The sequence below is a fragment of the Oncorhynchus mykiss genome, chromosome 15 (assembly GCF_013265735.2).
Source record: "Oncorhynchus mykiss isolate Arlee chromosome 15, USDA_OmykA_1.1, whole genome shotgun sequence".
In the NCBI taxonomy this organism is placed as follows: Eukaryota; Metazoa; Chordata; class Actinopteri; order Salmoniformes; family Salmonidae; genus Oncorhynchus; species Oncorhynchus mykiss.
Window position 1 is genome coordinate 4,938,427 of NC_048579.1, and position 24,672 is coordinate 4,963,098.

The following is a 24,672-nucleotide window of genomic DNA, read 5'->3' on the forward strand; positions in this document are numbered from 1 at the left end:
AGCCTCAGTCCCCTCATCCAGCTGGTCCTGGGGCTGAGTTCACAAACCTGTTCTACTAACACACTGAAGCCTCAGTCCCCTCATCCAGCTGGTCCTGGGGCTGAGTTCACAAACCTGTTCTACTAACACACTGAAGCCTCAGGACCAGAACATCCAATCAATCAGAATAAATCAAATTACAACACAGTCAAAACAAAACTACATTACTTATTGGGAAACACAAGAACAAACACAAAGCAAAATGCAGTGCTGTCTGGCCCTAAATCGACAGTACACCGTGGCTAAATATTTGACCAAGGTTACTGATCAAAACCTTAGAAAAACCTACAGGCTACCCGTCCGGTTGGGGGAGGGACAGGCTACCTGTCCTGTTAGGGGAGGGACAGGCTACCTGTCCTGTTGGCGGGAGGGACAGGCTACCTGTCCTGTTGGGGGAGGGACAGGCTACCTGTCCTGTTGGGGGAGGGACAGGCTACCTGTCCTGTTGGGGGAGGGACAGGCTACCCGTCCTGTTGGGGGAGGGGGAGGCTACCCATCCTGTTCGGGGAGGACACAGAGAGCTGTGGGTTGGCAGCGCACTACATTGCTGCCTGTCATAAAACGACGGACAGCGTCTGACAAACCAACGAACACACACACGTCCTTCTATGTCATTGTTATTGCTATTGTCCACGGTATGGTTGTTTTTACCCTTGGTTATTGTTGTTTCTGATTGTCCCGTTGACAATCTTGGCTAATATTATTACTAGATTTTTTTGTTAATATTGTAAATGATTCACTTATTTCTTTTGAAATGTGTGCATTGTTTCATCGTGTCAATAAAGCTTTTTGAATTTGAATTTGAGAGAGAGACGTTTATGCGTGCATGCGTTTAGACTCAGCCATCTTGTTTCTTAGAAAGGATTTCATTTAGGCTTCACAGACATTTAGGCTTCACAGACATTTAGGCTTCACAGACATTTAGGCTTCACAGACATTTAGGCTTCACAGACATTTAGGCTTCACAGACATTTAGGCTTCACAGACATTTAGGCTTCACAGACATTTAGGCTTCACAGACATTTAGGCTTCACAGACATTTAGGCTTCACAGACAGACAGATCGACATGTAAACAGCTTCATGAAGACAGACCAAACATGTAAACAGCTTCACGAAGACAGACCAAACATGTAAACAGCTTCACAAGGTGATTGATCTCTATCGTTATCTTAATTGACATCTCTGATTGATCTTCTCTTTCTACGGTTACATTAAAACACATGCAGTTAATCTGACTCTCCTTTCCTCTCTTTTGTTTAAACACACACACACACACACACACACAGACACACACACACACACACACACACACACACACACACACACACACACACACACACACACACACACACACACACACACACACACACACAGCATGCAGTCAGTTTCTACTTTGGTAGTGAGTCCTCTGGAGTGAAAGAGCCTCATCAACAACCCGGGTAGACAACAGAGTACAGTAGAACAAGTGACTGTGTAAAAATAGCATGAATGACTGTGCAGTTGAGCATGTGAATCTCTGTATGTGTTATCTCTGTATGTGAATCTCTGTATGTGTTATCTCTGTATGTGTATCTCTGTATGTGTTATCTCTGTATGTGCATCTCTGTATGTGTTATCTCTGTATGTGTTATCTCTATGTGTATCTCTGTATGTGTTATCTCTGTATGTGTTATATCTGTATGTGTTATCTCTGTATGTGAATCTCTGTATGTGTTATCTCTGTATGTGTATCTCGGTATATGTTATCTCTGTATGTGTATCTCTGTATGTGTTATCTCTGTATGTGTTATCTCTGTATGTGTTATCTCTGTATGTGTATCTCTGTATGTGTTATCTCTGTATGTGTTATCTCTGTATGTGTATCTCTGTATGTGTTATCTCTGTATGTTATCTCTGTATGTGTTATCTCTGTATGTGTATCTCTGTATGTGTTATCTCTGTATGTGTTATCTCTGTATGTGTATCTCTGTATGTGTTATCTCTGTATGTGTTATCTCTGTATGTGTTATCTCTGTATGTGTATCTCTGTATGTGTTATCTCTGTATGTGTATCTCTGTATGTGTATCTCTGTATGTGTTATCTCTGTATGTGTTATCTCTGTATGTGTTATCTCTGTATGTGTATCTCTGTATGTTTTACCTCTGTATGTGTGTGTTCCTATCAACTAACAGATTATTTCTCCTCTCCTCTCCTCTCCTCTCCTCTCCTCTCATCTCCTCTCCTCTCCTCTCCTCTCCTCTCATCTCCTCTCCTCTCCTCTCCTCTCCTCTCCTCTCCTCTCCTCTCCTCTCCTCTCCTCTCCTCTCCACTCCTCTCCTCTCCTCTCCTCTCCTCTCCTCTCCTCTCCTCTCCTCTCCTCTCCTCTCCTCTCCTCTCCTCTCTACTGTCTACACATGCCTGGGTACCTGCCAATGTTGTCCCTTCCGCTGTCACAGTGGAGATGAGGATGGTTATATGACACCAAAACCCCTTTGTGTCAGGCTGGGATATACTTTGCCCCTCCAGTTCCTGAGACACTTTTGAAAGTATATAATTTCCAAATGGCACCCCATGTCCTTTATAGTGCACTTCTCTTGACCGGGGCCTAGAAATCCCGAAAAAAGACTTTTAAGACTTAAACAACTCCCAGCATTTAGGATAACGTTAAGACACTGCTCACACAAACTCGGAGCCAAGAGGGAGATCAACTCATTATAGTATATCAATCAATCAATCACTCAAATGTAGTTATAAAGCCCCTTTTTTTTACATCAGCTGATGTCACAAAGAGCTGTACAGAAACCCAGTCTAAAAACCCCAAACAGCAAAGCAATGCAGAGGTAGAAACACTGGTTGTCTGGACAGTTTGTGGTCACGATTCCCTATAGCGTTGCTTCAGACAACCACAGTGAATGTGATGGGGTGGCAGGGTAGCCTAGTGGTTTGAGCTTTGGACTAGTAACCGAAAGGTACAAAATCTGTCGTTCTGCCCCTGTTGTATTCAGCATTTCACTGTAAGGTCTACTACACCTGTTGTATTCAGCATTTCACTGTAAGGTCTACTACACCTGTTGTATTCAGCATTTCACTGTATGAGAAAGCATTGTCAAGAGCACATGAGATTCTGGTCCATGTAGGTCTAGATTATGTATAGATTCTGTTCCATGTAGGTCTAGATTATTTATAGATTCAGTTCTATGTAGGTCTAGATTATGTATAGATTCAGTTCTATGTAGGTCTAGATTATTTATAGATTCTGTTCTATGTAGGTCTAGATTATTTATAGATTCTGTTCCATGTAGGTCTAGATTATTTATAGATTCTGTTCCATGTAGGTCTAGATTATTTATAGATTCAGTTCTATGTAGGTCTAGATTATGTATAGATTCAGTTCTATGTAGGTCTAGATTATTTATAGATTCTGTTCTATGTAGGTCTAGATTATGTATAGATTCTGTTCCATGTAGGTGTAGATTATTTATTTATAGATTCTATTCCATGTAGGTGTAGATTATTTATTTATAGATTCTATTCCATGTAGGTCTAGATTATTTATTCATAGATTCTGTTCCATGTAGGTGTAGATTATTTATTTATAGATTCTATTCCATGTAGGTCTAGATTATTTATAGATTCTATTCCATGTAGGTCTAGATTATTTATAGATTCTATTCCATGTAGGTGTAGATTATTTATTTATAGATTCTATTCCATGTAGGTGTAGATTATGTATTTATAGATTCTATTCCATGTAGGTATAGATTATTTATAGATTCTGTTCCATGCAGGTCTAGATTATTTATAGATTCTATTCCATGTAGGTCTAGATTATTTATTTATAGATTCTGTTCCATGTAGGTCTAGATTATTTATAGATTCTGTTCCATGCAGGTCTAGATTATTTATAGATTCTATTCCATGTAGGTCTAGATTATTTATCTATAGATTCTGTTCCATGTAGGTCTAGATTATGTATAGATTCAGTTCTATGTAGGTCTAGATTATTTATAGATTCTGTTCTATGTAGGTCTAGATTATTTATAGATTCTGTTCCATGTAGGTCTAGATTATTTATAGATTCTGTTCCATGTAGGTCTAGATTATTTATAGATTCAGTTCTATGTAGGTCTAGATTATGTATAGATTCAGTTCTATGTAGGTCTAGATTATTTATAGATTCTGTTCTATGTAGGTCTAGATTATGTATAGATTCTGTTCCATGTAGGTGTAGATTATTTATTTATAGATTCTATTCCATGTAGGTGTAGATTATTTATTTATAGATTCTATTCCATGTAGGTCTAGATTATTTATTCATAGATTCTGTTCCATGTAGGTGTAGATTATTTATTTATAGATTCTATTCCATGTAGGTCTAGATTATTTATAGATTCTATTCCATGTAGGTCTAGATTATTTATAGATTCTATTCCATGTAGGTGTAGATTATTTATTTATAGATTCTATTCCATGTAGGTGTAGATTATGTATTTATAGATTCTATTCCATGTAGGTATAGATTATTTATAGATTCTGTTCCATGCAGGTCTAGATTATTTATAGATTCTATTCCATGTAGGTCTAGATTATTTATTTATAGATTCTGTTCCATGTAGGTCTAGATTATTTATAGATTCTGTTCCATGCAGGTCTAGATTATTTATAGATTCTATTCCATGTAGGTCTAGATTATTTATTTATAGATTCTGTTCCATGTAGGTGTAGATTATTTATTTATAGATTCTATTCCATGTAGGTCTAGATTATTTATAGATTCTGTTCCATGTAGGTCTAGATTATTTATAGATACTGTTCCATGTAGGTCTAGATTATGTATAGATTCTGTTCCATGTAGGTCTAGATTATTTATAGATTCTATTCCATGTAGATCTAAATTATTTATAGATTCTGTTCCATGTAGGTCTAGATTATTTATAGATTCTGTTCCATGTAGGTCTAGATTATGTATAGATTCTGTTCCATGTAGGTCTAGATTATTTATAGATTCTATTCCATGTAGATCTAGATTATTTATAGATTCTGTTCCATGTAGGTCTAGATTATTTATAGATACTGTTCCATGTAGGTCTAGATTATTTATAGATACTGTTACATGTAGATCTTGATTATTTATGGATGCTGTTCCATGGAGGTATAGTTTATGGAGTGATCGTAGAGAATTATAAAAACATTATTTTAACAATTCCAAAGCAATTGCCTGAGGAACCAATGACTCACCACATTTTTCAATGATGAATACACCCGCTGATAACATAAAATGATATATTGGTAATTGTTTCATTGTTCCATTGTTGAAATCATTCCAAAATGTTTTGCTTGTTAAACAATCAAGATTTCAAGTATCTTGAATCATCCCCACATGATTCATTGAGAGGATTTCTGTATTTTTATAGTTACATATCTTGAAAACTTGATTGCTGACAAGCAAAAGGTTTTGGGACTATTTTTATGGAATGGTCCTTTAAAAGAGTAGGGCAGCTCAGGAAGGTGTCCTAAATATCTGTCCACTAGGTACGAGTCTTCTGACTAAAGAGGCTTCATGCATAGCTTCTAGTTCTGTAAAATGTCTCTATTCTCAGCACTTACCACCAACTTCCTACTCTGAGACGATTTGTGGACATGGGCCCTGGCCTGGGGTCTAAAGTAGTGTACTATATAGGGAATAGGGTGCCATAGGGCCCTGGTCTAAAGTAGTGTACTATATAGGGAATAGGGTGCCATAGGGCCCTGGTCTAAAGTAGTGTACTATATAGGGAATAGGGTGCCATAGGGCTCTGGTCTAAAGTAGTGCACTATGTAGGGAATAGGGTGTCCTTTGGGATGCATTGAGGGTAATGTGGACGCCTAGCTAAATTATATCCCCTTTATAAAGAGGGTGAGGTGGGATATTCAGCATTTTGGGTGTGTAAAGAGATGAAAACAACAGAAGAAGAGAGAGAGAGATGAAGAGAGAGAGAGAGAGGGAGAGAGACAGGAGACAGGGGAGAGCAAGAGAGAGAAAGAAAGAGAGAGAGAGAGAAAGGAGACAGGAGGGAGAGAGGAGGGAGAGAGAGGAAGAGAGGAGGGAGAGAGAGAGAGAGAGAGAGAAAGAGAGAGAGAGAGAGAATGGAGAAAGGAGAGAGGAGGGAGAGAGAGAGAAAGAAAGAGAGACAAAATAGATGTTTGTGCAGGACATGACCTCACCAGTGTTGCCTGGAAGCTCCTAAGAGGGTTGCATAACAGAAGGGAACAACACAGTGTAGACTACAGCCCAAATCTAGCATTGCATAAGGGGCACAGAAGATTAAAGCACAGCCCAAATCTAGAAGCTCTAAAAGCTCTACAAGGGCCTAATGTCTACCTCATCGCTGTCATAGCAGGATGCTCAACTACAAGCAGAGATACTCAACTACACGCCCCTAATGTCTACCTCATCGCTGTCATAGCAGGATGCTCAACTACAAGTAGAGATGCTCAACTACACGGCCCTAATGTCTACCTCATCGCTGTCATAGCAGGATGCTCAACTACAAGTAGAGATGCTCAATTACACGGCTCTAATGTCTACCTCATCGCTGTCATAGCAGGATGCTCAACTACAAGTAGAGATGCTCAACTACACAGCCCTAATGTCTACCTCATCGCTGTCATAGCAGGATGCTCAACTGCAAGTAGAGATGCTCAACTACACGCCCCTAATGTCTACATCATCGCTGTCATAGCAGGATGCTCAACTACACGGCCCTAATGTCTACATCATCGCTGTCATAGCAGGATGCTCAACTACACAGCCCTAATGTCTACCTCATCATTGTCATAGCAGGATGCTCAACTACAAGTAGAGATGCTCAACTACACGGCCCTAATGTCTACCTCATCGCTGTCATAGCAGGATGCTCAACTACAAGTAGAGATGTAAAACAATACACGGCCCTAATGTTTACCTTATCGCTGTCATAGCAGGATGCTCAACTACAAGTAGAGATGTAAAACAATACACGGCCCTAATGTTTACCTTATCGCTGTCATAGCAGGATGCTCAACTACAAGTAGAGATGCTCAACTACACGGCCCTAATGTCTAACTCATCACTGTCATAGCAGGATGCTCAACTACACAGCCCTAATGTCTACCTCATCGCTGTCATAGCAGGATGCTCAACTGCAAGTAGAGATGCTCAACTACACGCCCCTAATGTCTACATCATCGCTGTCATAGCAGGATGCTCAACTACACGGCCCTAATGTCTACATCATCGCTGTCATAGCAGGATGCTCAACTACACAGCCCTAATGTCTACCTCATCATTGTCATAGCAGGATGCTCAACTACAAGTAGAGATGCTCAACTACACGGCCCTAATGTCTACCTCATCGCTGTCATAGCAGGATGCTCAACTACAAGTAGAGATGTAAAACAATACACGGCCCTAATGTTTACCTTATCGCTGTCATAGCAGGATGCTCAACTACAAGTAGAGATGTGAAACAATACACGGCCCTAATGTTTACCTCATCGCTGTCATAGCAGGATGCTCAACTACAAGTAGAGATGCTCAACTACACGGCCCTAATGTTTACCTCATCGCTGTCATAGCAGGATGCTCAACTACAAGTAGAGATGCTCAACTACACGGCCCTAATGTCTACCTCATCGCTGTCATAGCAGGATGCTCAACTACAAGTAGAGATGTAAAACAATACACGGCCCTAATGTTTACCTTATCGCTGTCATAGCAGGATGCTCAACTACAAGTAGAGATGCTCAACTACACGGCCCTAATGTCTAACTCATCACTGTCATAGCAGGATGCTCAACTACACAGCCCTAATGTCTACCTCATCGCTGTCATAGCAGGATGCTCAACTACAAGTAGAGATGCTCAACTGCACGGCTCTAATGTCTACCTCATCGCTGTCATAGCAGGATGCTCAACTACAAGTAGAGATGCTCAACTACACAGCCCTAATGTCTACCTCATCGCTGTCATAGCAGGATGCTCAACTACAAGTAGAGATGCTCAACTACACGCCCCTAATGTCTACATCATCGCTGTCATAGCAGGATGCTCAACTACAAGTAGAGATGCTCAACTACACGGCCCTAATGTCTACATCATCGCTGTCATAGCAGGATGCTCAACTACACAGCCCTAATGTCTACCTCATCGCTGTCATAGCAGGATGCTCAACTACAAGTAGAGATGCTCAACTACACGGCTCTAATGTCTACCTCATCGCTGTCATAGCAGGATGCTCAACTACAAGTAGAGATGCTCAACTACACAGCCCTAATGTCTACCTCATCGCTGTCATAGCAGGATGCTCGACTACAAGCAGAGATGCTCAACTACACAGCCCTTACGCTTTGGGACCTTCCTCCATTGTCATTGGCACGAGGTCCAACTGCCTTCCTTCCTGTGTTATTGATCCCCGTTCCCAACATTTGTGTGTGTGTGTGTGTGCGTTTGTGTGTGTGTGCCCCTGGGAGTTATCAAAGCATCCCACACCATCTTATCCGGACCATAATGCATTATGGTATTGCAACATGCCCACATCCTCCCCAGATGTATGTGTGTGTGTGTGTGTGTGCGTGTATGTGTGTGTGTGTCTGTGTGTGTGTGTGTCTGTATGTGTGTGTGTCTGTATGTGTGTGTCTGTGTGTGTGTGTCTCTGTGTGTGTTTGTGTGTGCCATTGTATTTATGTGTGTGTGTGTCTGTGTCTCTGTGTGTGTGTCTTTGTATGTGTGTGTCTGTGTGTCTGTGTGTGTGTGTGTGCCATTGTATTTACGTGTGTGTGTGTGTGTGTGTGTGTCTCTTCATATGTGTGTGTTTGTCTCTGTATGAGTACGTGTGTCTGTGTGTGTATCTTTGAGTGAGTGTGTCTTTTTGTGTGCATGTGTATGTGTGTATCTCTGTGTCTGTGTACATGTCCACACCTTTCCCAGATATCAACACACTCTCTGTGTCTGTGTACATGTCCACACCTTTCCCAGATATCAACACACTCTCTGTGTCTGTGTACATGTCCACACCTTTCCCAGATATCAACACACTCTCTGTGTCTGTGTACATGTCCACACCTTTCCCAGATATCAACACACTCTCTGTGTCTGTGTACATGTCCACACCTTTCCCAGATATCAACACACTCTCTGTGTCTGTGTACATGTCCACACCCTTCCCAGACATCAACATACTCTCTGTGAGTGTGTACATGTCCACACCTTTCCCAGATATCAACACACTCTCTGTGTCTGTGTACATGTCCACACCTTTCCCAGATATCAACACACTCTCTGTGTCTGTGTACATGTCCACACCTTTCCCAGATATCAACACACTCTGTGTCTGTGTACATGTCCACACCTTTCCCAGATATCAACACACTCTCTGTGTCTGTGTACATGTCCACACCTTTCCCAGATATCAACACACTCTCTGTGTCTGTGTACATGTCCACACCTTTCCCAGATATCAACACACTCTCTGTGTCTGTGTACATGTCCACACCTTTCCCAGATATCAACACACTCTCTGTGTCTGTGTACATGTCCACACCTTTCCCAGATATCAACACACTCTCTGTGTCTGTGTACATGTCCACACCTTTCCCAGATATCAACACACTCTCTGTGTCTGTGTACATGTCCACACCTTTCCCAGATATCAACACACTCTCTGTGTCTGTGTACATGTCCACACCTTTCCCAGATATCAACACACTCTCTGTGTCTGTGTACATGTCCACACCCTTCCCAGATATCAACACACTCTCTGTGTCTGTGTACATGTCCACACCTTTCCCAGATATCAACACACTCTCTGTGTCTGTGTACATGTCCACACCTTTCCCAGATATCAACACACTCTCTGTGTCTGTGTACATGTCCACACCTTTCCCAGATATCAACACACTCTCTGTGTCTGTGTACATGTCCACACCTTTCCCAGATATCAACACACTCTCTGTGTCTGTGTACATGTCCACACCCTTCCCAGATATCAACACACTCTCTGTGTCTGTGTACATGTCCACACCTTTCCCAGATATCAACACACTCTCTGTGTCTGTGTACATGTCCACACCTTTCCCAGATATCAACACACTCTCTGTGTCTGTGTACATGTCCACACCCTTCCCAGACATCAACACACTCTCTGTGTCTGTGTACATGTCCACACCTTTCCCAGATATCAACACACTCTCTGTGTCTGTGTACATGTCCACACCTTTCCCAGATATCAACACACTCTCTGTGTCTGTGTACATGTCCACACCCTTCCCAGATATCAACACACTCTCTGTGTCTGTGTACATGTCCACACCTTTCCCAGATATCAACACACTCTCTGTGTCTGTGTACATGTCCACACCTTTCCCAGATATCAACACACTCTCTGTGTCTGTGTACATGTCCACACCCTTCCCAGACATCAACACACTCTCTGTGTCTGTGTACATGTCCACACCTTTCCCAGATATCAACACACTCTCTGTGTCTGTGTACATGTCCACACCCTTCCCAGACATCAACACACTCTCTGTGTCTGTGTACATGTCCACACCTTTCCCAGATATCAACACACTCTCTGTGTCTGTGTACATGTCCACACCCTTCCCAGATATCAACACACTCTCTGTGTCTGTGTACATGTCCACACCTTTCCCAGATATCAACACACTCTCTGTGTCTGTGTACATGTCCACACCTTTCCCAGATATCAACACACTCTCTGTGTCTGTGTACATGTCCACACCCTTCCCAGACATCAACACACTCTCTGTGTCTGTGTACATGTCCACACCTTTCCCAGATATCAACACACTCTCTGTGTCTGTGTACATGTCCACACCTTTCCCAGATATCAACACACTCTCTGTGTCTGTGTACATGTCCACACCTTTCCCAGATATCAACACACTCTCTGTGTCTGTGTACATGTCCACACCCTTCCCAGATATCAACACACTCTCTGTGTCTGTGTACATGTCCACACCTTTCCCAGATATCAACACACTCTCTGTGTCTGTGTACATGTCCACACCTTTCCCAGATATCAACACACTCTCTGTGTCTGTGTACATGTCCACACCCTTCCCAGACATCAACACACTCTCTGTGTCTGTGTACATGTCCACACCTTTCCCAGATATCAACACACTCTCTGTGTCTGTGTACATGTCCACACCTTTCCCAGATATCAACACACTCTCTGTGTCTGTGTACATGTCCACACCCTTCCCAGATATCAACACACTCTCTGTGTCTGTGTACATGTCCACACCTTTCCCAGATATCAACACACTCTCTGTGTCTGTGTACATGTCCACACCTTTCCCAGATATCAACACACTCTCTGTGTCTGTGTACATGTCCACACCCTTCCCAGACATCAACACACTCTCTGTGTCTGTGTACATGTCCACACCTTTCCCAGATATCAACACACTCTCTGTGTCTGTGTACATGTCCACACCTTTCCCAGACATCAACACACTCTCTGTGTCTGTGTACATGTCCACACCTTTCCCAGATATCAACACACTCTCTGTGTCTGTGTACATGTCCACACCTTTCCCAGACATCAACACACTCTCTGTGTCTGTGTACATGTCCACACCTTTCCCAGATATCAACACACTCTCTGTGTCTGTGTACATGTCCACACCTTTCCCAGATATCAACACACTCTCTGTGTCTGTGTACATGTCCACACCTTTCCCAGATATCAACACACTCTCTGTGTCTGTGTACATGTCCACACCTTTCCCAGATATCAACACACTCTCTGTGAGTGTGTACATGTCCACACCTTTCCCAGACATCAACACACTCTCTGTGTCTGTGTACATGTCCACACCTTTCCCAGACATCAACACACTCTCTGTGTCTGTGTACATGTCCACACCTTTCCCAGATATCAACACACTCTCTGTGTCTGTGTACATGTCCACACCTTTCCCAGACATCAACACACTCTCTGTGTCTGTGTACATGTCCACACCTTTCCCAGATATCAACACACTCTCTGTGTCTGTGTACATGTCCACACCTTTCACAGACATCAACACACTCTCTGTGTCTGTGTACATGTCCACACCTTTCCCTGACATCAACACACTCTCTGTGTCTGTGTACATGTCCACACCTTTCCCAGACATCAACACACTCTCTGTGTCTGTGTACATGTCCACACCTTTCCCAGATATCAACACACTCTCTGTGTCTGTGTACATGTCCACACCTTTCCCAGACATCAACACACTCTCTGTGTCTGTGTACATGTCCACACCTTTCCCAGATATCAACACACTCTCTGTGTCTGTGTACATGTCCACACCTTTCCCAGACATCAACACACTCTCTGTGTCTGTGTACATGTCCACACCTTTCCCAGATATCAACACACTCTCTGTGTCTGTGTACATGTCCACACCTTTCCCAGACATCAACACACTCTCTGTGTCTGTGTACATGTCCACACCTTTCCCAGATATCAACACACTCTCTGTGTCTGTGTACATGTCCACACCTTTCCCAGATATCAACACACTCTCTGTGTCTGTGTACATGTCCACACCTTTCCCAGATATCAACACACTCTCTGTGTCTGTGTACATGTCCACACCTTTCCCAGATATCAACACACTAAGCCAAGATGTTCATTATCAAACAACAGAGCATATGATGTTTGTTCCTGTTGTAGTTAACAGGGAGGAAAAGGTTTGTTCCTGTTGTAGTTAACACAGTGGAAAAGGTTTGTTCCTGTTGTAGTTAACAGGGAGGAAAAGGTTTGTTCCTGTTGTAGTTAACAGGGAGGAAAAGGTTTGTTCCTGATGTAGTTAACACAGTGGAAAAGGTTTGTTCCTGATGTAGTTAACAGGGAGGAAAAGGTTTGTTCCTGATGTAGTTAACAGAGAGGAAAAGGTTTGTTCCTGTTGTAGTTAACAGGGAGGAAAAGGTTTGTTCCTGTTGTAGTTAACACAGAGGAAAAGGTTTGTTCCTGATGTAGTTAACACAGTGGAAAAGGTTTGTTCCTGTTGTAGTTAACACAGAGGAAAAGGTTTGTTCCTGTTGTAGTTAACACAGAGGAAAATGTTTGTTCCTGTTGTAGTTAACACAGTGGAAAAGGTTTGTTCCTGATGTAGTTAACACAGTGGAAAAGGTTTGTTCCTGTTGTAGTTAACACAGTGGAAAAGGTTTGTTCCTGATGTAGTTAACACAGTGGAAAAGGTTTGTTCCTGTTGTAGTTAACACAGTGGAAAAGGTTTGTTCCTGATGTAGTTAACACAGTGGAAAAGGTTTGTTCCTGTTGTAGTTAACACAGAGGAAAAGGTTTGTTCCTGTTGTAGTTAACACAGTGGAAAAGGTTTGTTCCTGTTGTAGTTAACACAGTGGAAAAGGTTTGTTCCTGTTGTAGTTAACACAGTGGAAAAGGTTTGTTCCTGTTGTAGTTAACACAGTGGAAAAGGTTTGTTCCTGATGTAGTTAACACAGTGGAAAAGGTTTGTTCCTGATCTAGTTAACACAGAGGAAAAGGTTTGTTCCTGATGTAGTTAACACAGAGTAAAAGGTTTGTTCCTGATGTAGTTAACATGTAGGAAAAGGTTTGTTCCTGATGTAGTTAACAGGGAGGAAAAGGTTTGTTCCTGATGTAGTTAACAGGGAGGAAAAGGTTTGTTCCTGATGTAGTTAACAGGGAGGAAAAGGTTTGTTCCTGATGTAGTTAACAGGGAGGAAAAGGTTTGTTCCTGATGTAGTTAACACAGAGGTAAAGGTTTGTTCCTGATGTAGTTAACAGGGAGGAAAATGTTTGTTCCTGATGTAGTTAACAGGGAGGAAAAGGTTTGTTCCTGATGTAGTTAACAGGGAGGACACATTGAGACTAGGTTCAGGAATGAATGAGTCTGTCTATATAACTGTCCCACCAAAACACCATCACCACTGTCTGGCGCTTATAGGACGAGACAGCGGCTCTGTGTGTGTCGCTGTACTGGTGCAGAACGAAAGAGGCTTGTTAACCTCTACCTTGTTTACATGGCTTAGATTTCAACACTGTGTAAAGAGACAGGGCAATTTAAGAGAAACTAAAAACAATTAAATTACTCTATTTACACTCCACCTCTACTCCTCTCCTAATCTCCTCTCTCCTTCTCTTCTCTCCTCTCTACTCCACCTCTCCTCCTCTCCTCCTCTCCTCTCTACACCTCTACTCCTCTCCTCCTATCCTCTCCTCCTCCTCTCCTCTCTCCTCCTCTCTCTTCCTCCTCTCCTCCCTACTCTCCTCCTCCTCTCTACTCCTCCTCTCCTCTCTCCTCCTCTCCTCTCTCCTCTCTCCTCCTCTCCTCTCTAGTCCTACTCTCCACTCCTCCTCCTTTCCTCTCCACTCCTCCTCTCTACTTCTCCTCTCCTCTCTCCTCCTCCTCTCCTCTCTCTTCCTTCTCTCCTCTCCACTCCTCCTCTCCTATCTCTTCCTCCTCTCCTCTCTCTTCCTCCTCTCCTCTCCACCTCTCCTCTCTCCTCCTCTCTCCTCTCCTCTCCACCTCTCCTCTCTCCTCCTCCTCTCCTCTCTCATCCTCCTCTCCACTCCTCCTCTCCTCTCTCCTTCTCTCTTCTCTCTTCCTCATCTCCTCTCTCCTCCTCCTCTACTCTCTTCCTCCTCTCCTCTCTCTTCCTCATCTCCTCTCTCTTCCTCATCTCCTCTCTCTTCCTCATCTTCTCTCTCTTCCTCATCTCCTCTCTCTTCCTCCTCTCCTCTCTACTCCACCTCTATTCTCCTATCTCTTCCTCCTCTCCTCTCTCTTCCTCATCTCCTCTCTCTCCTCCTCTCCTCTCCTCTCTACTCCACCTCTCCTCTCTCTTCCTCTCCTCTCTCCTCCTCTCTTATCTCATCTCCTCTCTCTTCCTCCTCTCCTCTCTACTCCACCTCTCCACTCCTCCTCCTCTCCTCTCCTTCTATCCTCTCTCCTCCTCTCCTCTCTACTCCTCCTCTCCTATCCACTCCTCTTCTGTACTCCATTTATACCCACTAACTGTCTCTCTCTATGAGACAGGCTAAATGCTCTGATGTTATACCCTCTAACTATCTCTCTCTATGAGACAGGCTAAATGCCCTGATGTTATACCCCTCTAACTATCTCTCTCTATGAGACAGGCTAAATGCCCTGTTGTTATACCCCTCTAACTATCTCTCTCTATGAGACAGGCAAAATGCCCTGATGTTATACCCCTCTAACTATCTCTCTCTATGAGACAGGCTAAATGCCCTGATGTTATACCCCTCTAACTATCTCTCTCTAAGAGACAGGCTAAATGCTCTGATGTTGTACCCCTCTAACTATCTCTCTCTATGAGACAGGCTAAATCCCCTGATGTTATACCCTCTAACTATCTCCTCTCTATGAGACAGGCTAAATCCCCTGATGTTGCCATGGTTTCGCCCTGGTAAGACGACGAGCAGAACCATATCTTCTGCTTTAGGCAACAACAAAAAAAACTCCTTCGGCCTGACCTCGTTGTAAAAGCGCAGTGCACAGTAGGGCAGCGTCCCAAACGGTTCCGTGTTCCCTTCATAGTGCCCTAACTCTGACCAGAGTCCATAGTGCTATTTTAGACATTGGGATGCCATTTGGGACGTGTTCCAGCTTTCTCTCCTACTACAAGTCATGCCGCACGCACACTAGATTGTCTCAGTCACTGGTTCTGGCTTCCTCTGAGGCCACTGCACAAGCTCCTCTGGTGTAGCCGTGCTAGCGATGCGCCACGGCACGATGCTAACACCTCTACTCACTGAGCTAGCAAGCAAGGAGACTCTGCCAGGCGTTAAATGCTTAGTACGGGCCACATCCTTCAGAAACATCAGGTTGGCACTCAAAAAATACATACCGGCACTGTAGGTGGCACGAGCACACGCGCACACACACGCACGCGCGCACGCACGCACGCACACACACACACACACACAGTCACGTACACACACACACACACACACACATAATGAGACCAAAACTCTGCCTTCTCAGCTCCCAGAGTTCGAAAAACTTGAATAATTTGCTCCCAATTAGCAAAAATGAGTACAGGCTTGAAAACAAACCAAAACAAAGATGATTCAACCACATTTAATGAGGTAACACTGTTACTTCTCTTCAGAAAACATCCTTTACCACAACAACACGTCCACTGTCACAACAAAGCAACGAGACTAGGTACTTGACCTGAAGAACAATGGTGTTCTATCTGTGGTAAGTATTGTAATAAAGTTCAACCTCTTCACCACAGATCCGCTGACTGTATTAGTCGACCACAGAGCCACAGACTGTATTACAGTCGACCACAGAGCCACTGACTGTATTACAGTCGACCACAGAGCTGCTGACTGTATTAGCCGACCACAGAGCCACAGACTGTATTACAGTCGACCACAGAGCCACTGACTGTATTACAGTCGACCACAGAGCCGCTGTGAGTTTTACAGTTGACCACAGAGCCACTGACTTACAGTCGACCACAGAGCCGCTGACTGTATTACAGTCGACCACAGAGCCGCTAACTGTATTACAGTCGACCACAGAGCCACTGACTGTATTACAGTCGACCACAGAGCCACTGACTGTATTACAGTCGACCACAGAGCCACTGACTGTATAACAGTCGACCACAGAGCCACTGACTGTATTACAGTCGACCACAGAGCCACTGACTGTATAACAGTCGACCACAGAGCCACTGACTGTATTACAGTCGACCACAGAGCCACTGACTGTATAACAGTCGACCACAGAGCCACTGACTGTATTACAGTCGACCACAGAGCCACTGACTGTATTACAGTCGACCACAGAGCCACTGACTGTATTACAGTGGACCACAGAGCCACTGACTGTATAACAGTCGACCACAGAGCCACTGACTGTATTACAGTCGACCACAGAGCCACTGACTGTATTACAGTCGACCACAGAGCCACTGACTGTATTACAGTCGACCACAGAGCCACTGACTGTATTACAGTCGACCACAGAGCCGCTGACTGTATTACAGTTGACCACAGAGCCACTGACTGTATTACAGTCGACCACAGAGCCACTGACTGTATTAGTTGACCACAGAGCCACTGACTGTACGACAGTCGACCACAGAGCCATTGACTGTATTACAGTCAACCACAGAGCCGCTGTGAGTTTTACAGTTGACCACAGAGCCACTGACTGTATTAGTTGACCACAGAGCCACTGACTGTACGACAGTCGACCACAGAGCCACTGACTGTATTACAGTCGACCACAGAGCCGCTGTGAGTTTTACAGTTGACCACAGAGCCACTGACTGTATTACAGTCGACCACAGAGCCGCTGACTGTATTACAGTCGACCACAGAGCCACTGACTGTATTACAGTCGACCACAGAGCCACTGACTGTATTACAGTCGACCACAGAGCCGCTAACTGTATTACAGTCGACCACAGAGCCACTGACTGTATTACAGTCGACCACAGAGCCACTGACTGTATTACAGTCGACCACAGAGCCACTGACTGTATAACAGTCGACCACAGAGCCACTGACTGTATTACAGTCGACCACAGAGCCACTGACTGTATAACAGTCGACCACAGAGCCACTGACTGTATTACAGTCGACCACAGAGCCACTGACTGTATTACAGTCGACCACAGAGCCACTGACTGTATTACAGTCGACCACAGAGCCACTGACTGTATAACAGTCGACCACAGAGCCACTGACTGTATTACAGTCGACCACAGAGCCACTGACTGTATTACAGTCGACCACAGAGCCACTGACTGTATTACAGTCGACCACAGAGCCACTGACTGTATTACAGTCGACCACAGAGCCGCTGACTGTATTACAGTCAACCACAGAGCCGCTGTTAGTTTTACAGTTGACCACAGAGCCACTGACTGTATTAGTTGACCACAGAGCCACTGACTGTACGACAGTCGACCACAGAGCCACTGACTGTATTACAGTCGACCACAGAGCCGCTGACTGTATTACAGTTGACCACAGAGCCACTGACTGTATTACAGTCGACCACAGAGCCACTGACTGTATTAGTTGACCACAGAGCCACTGACTGTATAACAGTCGACCACAGAGCCACTGACTGTATTACAGTCGACCACAGAGCTGCTGACTGTATTAGCCGACCACAGAGCCACAGACTGTATTACAGTCGACCACAGAGCCACTGACTGTATTACAGTCGACCACAGAGCCGCTGTGAGTTTTACAGTTGACCACAGAGCCACTGACTTACAGTCGACCACAGAGCCGCTGACTGTATTACAGTCGACCACAGAGCCGCTAACTGTATTACAGTCGACCACAGAGCCACTGACTGTATTACAGTCGACCACAGAGCCACTGACTGTATTACAGTCGACCACAGAGCCACTGACTGTATAACAGTCGACCACAGAGCCACTGACTGTATTACAGTCGACCACAGAGCCACTGACTGTATAACAGTCGACCACAGAGCCACTGACTGTATTACAGTCGACCACAGAGCCACTGACTGTATAACAGTCGACCACAGAGCCACTGACTGTATTACAGTCGACCACAGAGCCACTGACTGTATTACAGTCGACCACAGAGCCACTGACTGTATTACAGTGGACCACAGAGCCACTGACTGTATAACAGTCGACCACAGAGCCACTGACTGTATTACAGTCGACCACAGAGCCACTGACTGTATTACAGTCGACCACAGAGCCACTGACTGTATTACAGTCGACCACAGAGCCACTGACTGTATTACAGTCGACCACAGAGCCGCTGACTGTATTACAGTTGACCACAGAGCCACTGACTGTATTACAGTCGACCACAGAGCCACTGACTGTATTAGTTGACCACAGAGCCACTGACTGTACGACAGTCGACCACAGAGCCATTGACTGTATTACAGTCAACCACAGAGCCGCTGCGAGTTTTACAGTTGACCACAGAGCCACTGACTGTATTAGTTGACCACAGAGCCACTGACTGTACGACAGTCGACCACAGAGCCACTGACTGTATTACAGTCGACCACAGAGCCGCTGTGAGTTTTACAGTTGACCACAGAGCCACTGACTGTATTACAGTCGACCACAGAGCCGCTGACTGTATTACAGTCGACCACAGAGCCACTGACTGTATTACAGTCGACCACAGAGCCACTGACTGTATTACAGTCGACCACAGAGCCGCTAACTGTATTACAGTCGACCACAGAGCCACTGACTGTATTACAGTCGACCACAGAGCCACTGACTGTATTACAGTCGACCACAGAGCCACTGACTGTATAACAGTCGACCACAGAGCCACTGACTGTATTACAGTCGACCACAGAGCCACTGACTGTATAACAGTCGACCACAGAGCCACTGACTGTATTACAGTCGACCACAGAGCCACTGACTGTATTACAGTCGACCACAGAGCCACTGACTGTATTACAGTCGACCACAGAGCCACTGACTGTATAACAGTCGACCACAGAGCCACTGACTGTATTACAGTCGACCACAGAGCCACTGACTGTATTACAGTCGACCACAGAGCCACTGACTGTATTACAGTCGACCACAGAGCCACTGACTGTATTACAGTCGACCACAGAGCCGCTGACTGTATTACAGTCAACCACAGAGCCGCTGTTAGTTTTACAGTTGACCACAGAGCCACTGACTGTATTAGTTGACCACAGAGCCACTGACTGTACGACAGTCGACCACAGAGCCACTGACTGTATTACAGTCGACCACAGAGCCGCTGACTGTATTACAGTTGACCACAGAGCCACTGACTGTATTACAGTCGACCACAGAGCCACTGACTGTATTAGTTGACCACAGAGCCACTGACTGTACGACAGTCGACCACAGAGCCACTGACTGTATTACAGTCAACCACAGAGCCGCTGTGAGTTTTACAGTCGACCACAGAGCCGCTGACTGTATTACAGTCGACCACAGAGCCACTGACTGTATTATAGTCGACCACAGAGCCACTGACTGTATTACAGTCGACCACAGAGCCACTGACTGTATAACAGTCGACCACAGAGCCACTGACTGTATTACAGTCGACCACAGAGCCACTGACTGTATTACAGTCGACCACAGAGCCACTGACTGTACGACAGTCGACCACAGAGCCACTGACTGTATTACAGTCGACCACAGAGCCGCTGTGAGTTTTACAGTTGACCACAGAGCCACTGACTGTATTACAGTCGACCACAGAGCCACTGACTGTATTACAGTCGACCACAGAGCCGCTGTGAGTTTTACAGTTGACCACAGAGCCACTGACTGTATTACAGTCGACCACAGAGCCACTGACTGTATTACAGTCGACCACAGAGCCACTGACTGTATAACAGTCGACCACAGAGCCACTGACTGTATTACAGTCGACCACAGAGCCACTGACTGTATAACAGTCGACCACAGAGCCACTGACTGTATTACAGTCGACCACAGAGCCACTGACTGTATTACAGTCGACCACAGAGCCACTGACTGTATTACAGTCGACCACAGAGCCACTGACTGTATAACAGTCGACCACAGAGCCACTGACTGTATTACAGTCGACCACAGAGCCACTGACTGTATTACAGTCGACCACAGAGCCACTGACTGTATTACAGTCGACCACAGAGCCGCTGACTGTATTACAGTTGACCACAGAGCCACTGACTGTATTACAGTCGACCACAGAGCCACTGACTGTATTAGTGGACCACAGAGCCACTGACTGTATTACAGTCGACCACAGAGCCGCTGTGAGTTTTACAGTTGACCACAGAGCCACTGACTGTATTAGTTGACCACAGAGCCACTGACTGTACGACAGTCGACCACAGAGCCACTGACTGTATTACAGTCGACCACAGAGCCGCTGACTGTATTACAGTTGACCACAGAGCCACTGACTGTATTACAGTCGACCACAGAGCCACTGACTGTATTAGTTGACCACAGAGCCACTGACTGTACGACAGTCGACCACAGAGCCACTGACTGTATTACAGTCAACCACAGAGCCGCTGAGAGTTTTACAGTCGACCACAGAGCCGCTGACTGTATTACAGTCGACCACAGAGCCACTGACTGTATTACATTCGACCACAGAGCCACTGACTGTATTACAGTCGACCACAGAGCCACTGACTGTACGACAGTCGACCACAGAGCCACTGACTGTATTACAGTTGAACCACAGAGCCACTGACTGTATTAGTTGACCACAGAGCCACTGACTGTATTAGTTGACCACAGAGCCACTGACTGTATAACAGTCGACCACAGAGCCACTGACTGTACGACTGTCGACCACAGAGCCACTGACTGTATTAGTTGACCACAGAGCCACTGACTGTATTACAGTCAACCACAGAGCCGCTGTGAGTTTTACAGTCGACCACAGAGCCACTGACTGTATTACAGTCAACCACAGAGCCGCTGTGAGTTTTACAGTAGACCACGGACTCACTGACTGTATTACAGTTGACCACAGAGCCACTGCCTGTATTAGTTGACCACAGAGCCACTGACTGTATTAGTTGACCATAGAGCCACTGACTGTATTAGTTGACCACAGAGCCACTGACTGTATTACAGTCGACCACAGAGCCACTGACTGTATTACAGTCAACCACAGAGCCGCTGTGAGTTTTACAGTTGACCACAGAGCCACTGACTGTATTAGTTGACCACAGAGCCACTGCCTGTATTAGTTGACCACAGAGCCACTGACTGTATTAGTTGACCACAGAGCCACTGACTGTATTAGTTGACCACAGAGCCACTGACTGTATTAGTTGACCACAGAGCCACTGACTGTATTAGTTGACCACAGAGCCAGAACCACTGTTTCCTTTAAGTAAAGCCTGCATCAATGGCCAGCATTTATTCTTATTAATGAAGTCCTGTGATGTGGGGCCCTTCTTTACCACGGCCAAAGTTACGTCCCAACTGACACACAGATACCGAAACAGTCCACTACCTCTGACCTCTGACCTCTGACCAGGGCCTACAGGCCGTGTTGCACTATATAGGGAACACAGTGCCATTTGGGATTCAGTCCAAGACGTGGAGATATTTATTGAGAACGTCCATTTGGGATTTATTAGCAATGAGGGATGGTTGGCTAATAGAATGCCGTAAATTGTCCTTGTGTTTGTGGAAATCGACAAGCAGATGAGGCTGGTGCAGGGCTGTGTGTGTGTGTGTGTGTGTGTGTGTGTATGTGTGTGTGTGTGTGTGTGTGTGTGTGGTGTGTCCCGTCTCTCCCTCCCTGCACTACGCTGCCTGACCAGTGGGGGGGTTTGGAGTTAAGGATGGAGAGGGGGAGGAGTGGAGAGGAGAGACTGGACCTGTTGTCGTGTGACTCCATAGAAACACAATTAGCCGTGACCGCGGAGGCAGCCCGCTGGGGGGAGGGACGGTGAGCCTGCTCCAACCTGCCAAGAGTGTGTGTGTGTTTTGGATGTGAGTGTGTGTGTGTGTGTGTGTGTGTGTGTGTGTGTGTGTGTGTGTGTGTGTGTGTGTGTGTGTGTGTGTGTGTGTGTGTGTGTGTGTGTGTGTGTCATAGGACAGCCCCAGAGACTTGGGACAGAGCAGAGATGGGCCCCGACATTGTACATTGTTTTGTCATCAGTAACTAGGGTAGGGGCAAGGCTATTACTAAATCACTAATATTTTGAAGCCATTTGTTCATACAACTGTATCTGACTAAGATCATAACATGGTGTCAGAAGTGCTTCAGCCTTTTAAGATATAAGGAGAGATTGTTTCACACCCAAAATAATAATGTTGATTGAGTTTTTTTGTCAGAGTTTAGAGTGACGAAAAGTAGCTGACAGCTAGCTGCTCTCTCACGTCTCGTCATTGACCAGCTCCAAAGAGGAGCCGTTGCTATGGATACTCCCAGACCCAGAGCCGCCATGAGCGGAGCGCATGCAGAGCGAGCAGCACGCAGGGAGCGAGTGAAGGGGCAGAAAGGAGCAGCTAATGGATTTACTAACAGAGTAAGTTATTTCTGATTACGGGTATCGGGATCAGGGCCTTAAATATGCCAAGAGGAATCAAACCTGGGTAGGGTAGTGGCCTGAACGTAGCGGGCATGGGTAGGGATTCAAATTCATGCCTGGGCTCTAGTACAGAGGGCCAAACGATAATGTCACCAGGAGTCTTGTAGCAGCTGTCACCGGAACAACTGTGGATTTATCTTTAGCAACCATATTAGATGCCATGCCATGCCATGCCATCCTTCCCCCTCTTCTAACCTCCCTGCCCCCCCCCCCCCCTCCCTCTCTCAATTCAAGGGGCTGTATTGACATGGGAAACATATGTTAACATTGCCAAAGCAAGTGAGGTAGATAATATACAAAAGTGAAATAAACAATAAAAATGAGCAGTAAACATTACACTCACATAGGTTTCAAAAGACTGAAGACATTACAAATGTCATATTATGTCTATATACAGTGTTGTAAAGATGTACAAATAGTGAAAGTACAAAGGGGAAAATAAATAAGCATAAATATGGGTTGTATTTACAATGGTGTTTGTTCTTCACTGGTTGCCCTTTTCTTGTGGCAGCAGGTCACAAATCTTGCTGCTGTGATGGCACACTGTGGTATTTCACCCAATAGATATGGGAGTTTTATCAACATTGGGTTTGTTTTCGATTTCATTGTGTGTCTGTGTAATCTGAGGGAAATATGTGTCTCTAATATGGTCATACATTTTGGCAGGAGGTTGGAAAGTGCAGATGAGATCAGTTTCCACCTCAACTCATCTCTCCCTCTCTCTTTCTCCATCATGCTCGCTCTGTCCCTCTTTCTCTCTCTCTCTCTCTCTCTCTCTCTCTCTCTCTTTCTCCATCATACTCGCTCTGTCCCTCTCACTCTCTCTCTAAATAGCTTCCTGTCCTTATCTCATCCAGCCAGCCAGGGAATCAAGGGATCAAAGACTTGATGATTAGTTGATAGTGTTAGTCAGGTGTTTTTAGTGCTGGGTGGGAACAAAAGCCTGCACATCCTGTCTTTCCACACTCCACAGGACCAGGACACGTGTCACAAAATGGCACCCTATTCCCTATATAGTGCACTGCTTTAGACCAGAGCCCTATGACATCCTATTCCCTAAATAGTGCACTACTATTGACCAGGGCCCTATGACACCCTATTCCCTATACAATGTTGACCTGGGTACATAGGGCGCCATGAGGCTGTGGTAAACATTATTGCCCTACGACCATTTGGGACAACTTTATAAACAGGTAGTGAAACACGACCAGATACCCAGAGGCTTCTCACGACTCCCCCGGAACTCCCCAGAGGCCAGGCAGATTTTACTGAACACAGGAGAGATTGATGATATTAACTGATAGAAGGACTCGTGTGGTGCCTAGCAATGGACCAGAACATATGGCTGAGTGGAGAGGTTGGGTAAACAAAGTGTTTCTGTCTCTCTCTCTCTCTCTCTCTCTCTCTCTCTCTCTCTCTCTCTCTCTCTCTCTCTCTCTTTCTCTCTCTCTCTCTCTGTCTCTCTCTCTCTCTCTCTCTCTCTCTCTCTCTCTCTCTCTCTCCCTCTCCCTCTCTCTCTCTCTCT

The 24,672-nt window shown here is 45.1% G+C and overlaps 1 protein-coding gene across 1 annotated transcript in view; it reads right to left on the bottom strand.

The window, feature by feature from the left end:
- LOC110490882 (potassium voltage-gated channel subfamily B member 2-like) overlaps positions 1–24,672 on the bottom strand; it is a 109,579-nt gene that overhangs the window by 44,344 nt on the left and 40,563 nt on the right. The gene's annotated exons all lie outside the window — the stretch shown is intronic.